We start from the raw sequence: 7,189 nt of genomic DNA on the forward strand, positions 1-7,189 counted from the left end.
GTGCCAGGCCGAGACCAAAAAGAGTGCGAGCCTCTATCCTTGAATTCTATCTTGTGGGATGCCAAGGGCTGTGTGCCCAGCCCTGCCCCACCCTGTTCAGTTCCATGGAGCAAGGCCAGCTGGAGCTTTCTGCACTAAAAGGCTTAGATAGGGTGAGTCACCAAAGATTATGCAGTCAGTACCATTGGGCCATTGGTGGGGCCTTTAGAGTGCTCCCTGACTGTGAAAGTGTACTATTGCTGTGGTTGCAGTGTCTTTGGTCTACCTTGATGACAGAAAGGACAGGGAACAGGCCAGATTCAAGACCCCAGCCCTGTAGGTCCCAGCTTCACCAAAGGCAAACCTGATGGACGGGAGCATGGAAGAGAAAGGGAACAGGTAGACTCGAACGGCTGTGTGATATTAGTCCCTCACCTGGCTTCACTCTTTATGAGCATGCTCAGAATTCCACCTGCTCTGTATTAATCCCCATCACTGGAAACTTAAGCTGGTGGGGGGAGGGGGTCACATGACTTGCCAGAGCATCTGACCTTGACCTTCTGAGTCCCAACCCAGGGTTCTAGCCACTGGACCAGCCCCTCATCCAGCCTCACTAGTTCTTTCCATAACACAGTATGGGAGATGGAGGCTGGAGGCTGAGGGTTGCTTTGCCTCTGGTCTCACCCAGAGCTGGCCTTAGCAGCATTGCTGAGATAAGTGTTAGATCCAGGGCTGGACCCAAGAGTTTTTCTCCAGTGAGACTGTGTATGTTTTGTTTTGCTTTCCCTTTATAGTTTAAGAGGACTTGGGAACCTAGTGGACTTGGCAGTCACAGCTTGTTATGTTGGGGCACCAGCATTGCCTCTGCCTGTGAGACATATAGGAATGGTTAACACTAAAATCATCCATAAAGGTGCAAGGCCTGAGGCATGGAGAAGAAGGAGGAAGGGAATCTCTGGGGGCTGAGAATTCACAAGAACCTGAAGAAGTAGGGCTTTCTGCCTCTGGAAGCGTCACCATGGGCAGCAGACCAGTCCCTAGTTTTTCATCCTCTTAGACCTCTCTCTGCCCTAGGCCAGCATCTAGTGTCCAGGATCTCATCACAGTATCTGTCTCAAGGCTGCAGAAACCCAGAAGGGCAGCAGAAGCATCTTTGCTGAGGTCTGGATCCCTGCTCAGTTTTCCTTTTCCTTTTGGGCACCTCTCCTCCTCCACATGGGGAGGTTGACTGTCACACTATTTCTAATCACCATCCCCTGTATATTCTCCGTCAAAGGCAGTTTCCAAGTGAAGTGAGGGACTGTGGTTTGTTTTGATGATTCATAATTTTTAGAAAGGCTGAACCAAGAGCTCTAAAAAGCAGGCTGAGGGGTATAAATTCATCAACTCCAGACCCCAATGATTTGTGTTTTATGTGGTTTGCTCTGGATAAACACTTACCAAGCCACAAAGAGACTATGGAATAGGGAGAAGAGAACTAACTACATGCTGAGGACAGGAGAAATTACCCCCAAACCCAGTTTATCTGTTGGGTAAGGTATCTCAGACGTCAGTGTGGCCATTCCTGGCTCTGAATGTCTGTGTCTGACTCTGATACTGTGTGTCTCTTCCCAGCCCTGACTTGGTCATTTGTGTTTGGCTGATGGTAGGACTCTGCTGGCTCCTAGCATCTGTGGACACTCTCCCTGGTTTGTGCCTACTCTGTCTTTCAGGTTCACTATCCACAACTTCCAGGAGATTGTTCCAGGGCTTTTCTTCATGGGAAACAAGACCCAACAAACCCTTCCCTGACTCCTCTCCACTTCTGAGGCAAGGACACAAGCTAGCACACTGCTGGGGATGCCTCACTATTGGAGAGTGTGGGCAACACAGGGAACTGAGGGAGCCCTGGCCTGGGAGACCACAGCTGACTCTTGAGGAACCAAGGTCAGATTGTAAGCTCATGGCTCACAAATGACAGAGGCAGGAGATGGGAAGCAAACCTCGGATCAGCAGCTTTCCTTTATTCTGCTGCAAAGTCCAATGATCAGGCATGGGAGGGCCCATTTTCTGGGTATGAAGCTGGCCTCCAGGTTACAGGAGTCTGGGTTTTATAGTTTCACTGGAGACTGCAGACATGCAGTTTTGACAGTCATGGGCTAGTTGTACAGGTTAAAACTTTAACTTAGGGAAGGTAGTTGTAAAAAGGTTGAAACTCATTATTATCTGAGGAGAGAGGAGTTCAGATCCTGAGGGATGAGTATTCAAATCTTGCCTATTGCTTTTCTTTCTCTGGGATCCATTGTTTTCCAGAATTTCAATATTTGCTATGCCTCCATTTAGGACTAATTTGCAATGGGAGAGGTCCAAAGTTTAGCACCCAGCATTCAGTATTTGCATCCTTCCTTCAAGATGCATTGGTGTTGGGAAGGGGTAAATGTTTGCTTTTGGTGGAGATGTTGGGGATGAACCTGGGAAGGGATGAAAGTTTGCTTTTTCCCCTTAGGACCCATTGTTATTGGGAAAGGGTGCACTGGGAGAGGTTTAATGTTTGCCTAATTTCCCCTCCCTCCTCACAAGCCACACTGTCCCTCCATTTTTCTTGGGGAGCTGTCTTGTAGAAATATTATTTTCCTTAATCCTTCATAGATCATGTCTCTCTGATCCTTATCTAGAAACTTTGTGGGATGACTGTGAAGGCCCTTTAGAACTGCCAGCTTATTCTAAGAAAATTCTCTGGGGTGATTTCGGTCTTTATTTCTCCAGCCCTGCAGTCAGTTTCAAGGTTGCTGGAAGCCTAAGACATGTCTCTCCTTCTCCCCTAAGGCCTCAAGGCTAGAAACAAAGGTTCAACTTTGTCAATCCAGGAAATCAGGGTGGGGAAGGAGGAAGAAAAGGCAGCCCCTGGCAGTTCCAAGAAACCCTAAGGGCATGGCACAGAGTCCAAAGGGAACTAGGCCTTTGCTGTGAGTTTTCCTGGAAGGGCCTGTTGCTTTTTTCCTCTTCAGTTTGCCTCACCCCTTGGACTGTAGCCTCAAAACCACAAAAATTCAGCGCATAAAGTGTGACACCAAACTTGTCCTGAGTGTCTCTGATGACCCAATTCCTGCCTCCTCCCAAACACAGCCTGAGGCAGACCCCCAAGGGGACCTCAAAACATCATCCCCTCACTGCTCTGTGGAATTTCTCCAGCCCTGAGCACCTGGGCTGAAAGGCTGGCCTCCTGCCAGTTCCCCCTGCGGGGAGCCAGTCAGAAGGCCACTCTTTTCCAAGGTGACCTGGTGCTCTCCTGCTACCTGCACTTGACAGACAATAGGAGGGGACCCACCAGGGGCTTTAGGGCTATGGGCCAAGGCCATGTCTGCTTACCCTGAAGGCAGTAATCACCTCAGTGACACAGGCTCCCCCACAGGTGCTCACAGCACTTCTGGGTCACAAAGCACTTCCACACTTGGGGGAACTCTGGGCAAATGTTTTTTTCCATACTGATATTCAGTTATCCCCATCCCATATATTGACAAGGCTGTCATCCCTTTCCCACTGTTCTATAGTGCCATCTTTGTTATAAAGCAAGTATCCAGACCTGGGAGGAGGGGTTATTTCTGGATATCCTGGTTCATTCTCTAACTATCTTTGTGCCACTACCATATTGTTTTAATTATTGTAACTTTTTTTTTCTTTTGGTACTTGAAATTGAATCCCAGGGGTACTTTACCACTGGGCCACATTCCCAGTCATTTTTATTTTTTATTTTGAGACAGTCTTGTCAAGTTGCTGAGGGTCTTGCTAAATTGCCAAGCCTGTCCTTAACCTTGGGATCCTTCTGTCTCATCCTCCCAAGTTGCTGGAATTATAGACATGCAGCCCAGTTTAGTGCAGCTTCTTAATAAACTTTGTTCTTTTTCTTTATGAGTGTCTTGGCTCTTGCATTTCCATATAAACTGTATAATTAGCTTGTCAAAGGACTAGGAATGTAGCTCTGTGGTAGAGCATTTGCCTATTATGCATGAGGCTCTGGGTTCAATCCCCAGTACCACACACACATAAAAAGTCATATATATAGATATATGAATACACACACACACACATATAAAATCAGCTTATCAGCATCTACAGAAAACAATCCCACTGTTGTGAGATTTTGATTAAAATGACTGTGAATCTAGGGCTTATCGTTTTTTTTTTTCTTTGACATATATGCTCTACCGCTGAGCTATACCCCTAGTCTGAGATTTGATACCTTTACAACCATAAGTGTATGTATAAGACCCTGGGTCCCAGCACCAAAATAAATAAACAAATAAATAAGAATTGAGTCAACCTAAAGAAGAATGACTTTATGACATTTGCAAGTAAATGGATGGATCTGGAGACTATCATGCTAAGTGAAATAAGCCAGTCCCAAAAAACCAAAGGTCAAATGTTTTCACTGATATGTGGAAGCCAACCCATGATGAGAAGGGTAGGGTGGAGGAAGAATAGATATCCAGTAGATTAGAAAAAGGGGAATGAAGGGAGCAGGGGATAGGAAAAGGAAAGACAGTGGAATGAATTCAAAATAATTTTCCTATATACTTATATGAATATAACACAGTGAATCCCACCATCATGTACAGCAATAAGAATGGGATTCCAGGGGCTGGGGAGATAGCTCAGTCGGTAGAGTGCTTGCATTGCAAGCACAAGTCCCTGGGTTTGATCCCCAGCACTGCAAAAGAAAAAAAAAAAAATGGGATTCCATGCCTGTACAATCATATTAAAATGAATCCTACTGTCATATATAACTAAAAAGAATCAATAAAAAAACCCAGAATTTCCAATTTTACCATTGCATTTAAAAAAGAAAAAAGTCATTTGCCTTGTGGTCATCCATTCTAGTTAGTGTGGACATATACCCCTTAGGGGAAAAAGTAGTCTCAAACACCCATTTATTATCTCTTATATTATTATATTATTATACCTTCAAGCATATTTGTTTTATATTTTTTAGATGACTTCAGCAGGAGGACTGGGACAAGTAGCAAGAAGTGAAATTCTACTTAACTTTCTGAGCCTCAAATTTCTCTAGATGAGGATCTTGGTGTGCTTATTGGATATGGCAAATGGAAATCATTAGTGATCTTGACAAGGTTTTGTGGACTGGTAGAGAAGAAAGTCATACTGGAATAAGGTAGACTGAATAGATAAAGGAGTAGAAATACCATTTGGGAGAAACTTTCTAGAAATTTGGCTATGAAGGAAAGCAAAGAAAAGGGGTGGGATATGAAGTGGAATGATCTGGGTCAAGGAAGAATTTTACCAATGAAAGACATCAGACCATGTTTATATGCTGATGGGAAAATTTATGCTGGTGACACACACAGATAAAGTCACACACACACACACACACACACACATACACACAATTTTCCATCTCTATGACAGATACCTTTCGTATAGTAAATTAACAAGTTAGCTTTCTATATCTGCCTTATAGTGGTGTTTTAGTAAGCATGAGCAAAGAGGCCATGGGCCCAGTTCTGGCCAGCTTTAGCCAGCCTTTCTTATCAAATCCCCAGTCCCTTTCATTTCTTTCTCTTTTCACCCTACATTGCCCTTGGCCATAGACCAATCCCCCATCTCCTCTTACCTGATCAAATGCTCCTGACTGAACCAGGGCTACCAGTTTCCAAGTCCTCCTATATGGAGCTACCAGAGTCATTCACATTGATTATGTTCCAGGCACACACTCATAATTATATTTATTTACACTTTCGATTATACATTCATGTTTATTATGTGCTAGGAGTTGGGAGCTCCACAATAGAGATTTAAACATGTCAGTCTCCCACTCAGTAACACCTCATGTTTTCTTCATTTTCTTCAGGCTGAAGTGTTAGTTTCTAACCTGTCTCTCCAGTTTCACTTTTCTCACTCTTGAGCCTCCTCCCTAGCAGGCTGCTGAGTGGGGTAAGGCTGGTTGTCTGGGAAAGAGATATTTGGGTTGGGGATTGTGGAGGCTCTGGTGTCAGAGTGTCTGCTCTGCCCTGCCAGCTGTCCCTGTGGCACTCTGTACTGGGGGAAGGCTCTGTTTCCCTTGACTAAGAGCCCCTGGGGCAGTGTTGGAGCCAGAATGCCAGTTCCAGGGAGACAAAAGTAGGAACAAACATCCTGGACTGGTAAGCCAGGGCTGGGCTGTGCCAGGGCCTTTGTTTCTAACTTGGGAGAGGCTTCAGGTTTCTGTCCTTCTATTAAGAACTGTGGATGTGCCACGTGGACACCACACTGGCCAGAGTCAACAAGAAAAACAATGCCCAGGGGAAAACCTAACTCCCTTAAGTCACAGGACTGTGGTGTGTGCGTCAAAGTTTCCAAGTCTGTCACATGATTATGTGTGTCTTTATATATGTGTCACACCTGTACATATGTCTTGTTGTGTGTGCCCCTCTTTGTTGTATGCTGGAAGGGAGAAGAGGGTTGTGTCTTGTACCCATGAATTTGTAAATGCCTGCCTGTGCTGTGTGCCTGTATGTATCTCTGCATGTATGTCTGCATTGTGTCTGGGTATATCTGATAAGTTTGTATATGTTTCTATGCTGATATGTTTATATGTATTTGCCCCCAAATTTCATTGTTTCCTCCATTCTCACATCTACCTTTTGCTCTATTTCAGTCTCTCCCTCTTGTGGTCATGTCCTGACTCCTGTCATTAGTAAGAAGGGCTCCACCTCAGAAGTTTCAAAATCCAGTCTCTTAGTTTTGACATACACCTCTCTCCCTTCAGTTCTTTCACACTCTCACCACCTGGAGGCCTCCAACATTTCACAGCCCAGCAGTTTTCTCTCAGCACCCTTAATGTCCTAGTGTCCTCCTAGTATGGTCCCATCCAGCTAATCCCCAATAATGCAGTTAAGCCTTGAGAAAAGCCCACAGGCCTGGATCCACCTGGAATTAACACCTGTAGCCACAACTGGGGATTCCTCAACCTGATAAACTGCCTTTCTTCTCCTATTCCCTCAGTTATTCATTTTCCCAGCTGCACCATGTCCCCACCCTAAGTGCTGTGGTCTTAACACAAAGACCTTGAGTCATAACACCTCACAGAAAAAATCTGAGGTGAGTGTTATGAACTTTCTCCGTTTCCTGCCCCTCCCACCTCTAAATGTGCCTGTAGCTGCCCATCCCCTTTCTTACCACCTTTCCTGTATCTTGGTGTCCTTCCTCATATCCAAGGTTAGGTCTATCCTAGGCT

This window comes from Sciurus carolinensis, chromosome 14 (assembly GCF_902686445.1).
Source record: "Sciurus carolinensis chromosome 14, mSciCar1.2, whole genome shotgun sequence".
In the NCBI taxonomy this organism is placed as follows: Eukaryota; Metazoa; Chordata; class Mammalia; order Rodentia; family Sciuridae; genus Sciurus; species Sciurus carolinensis.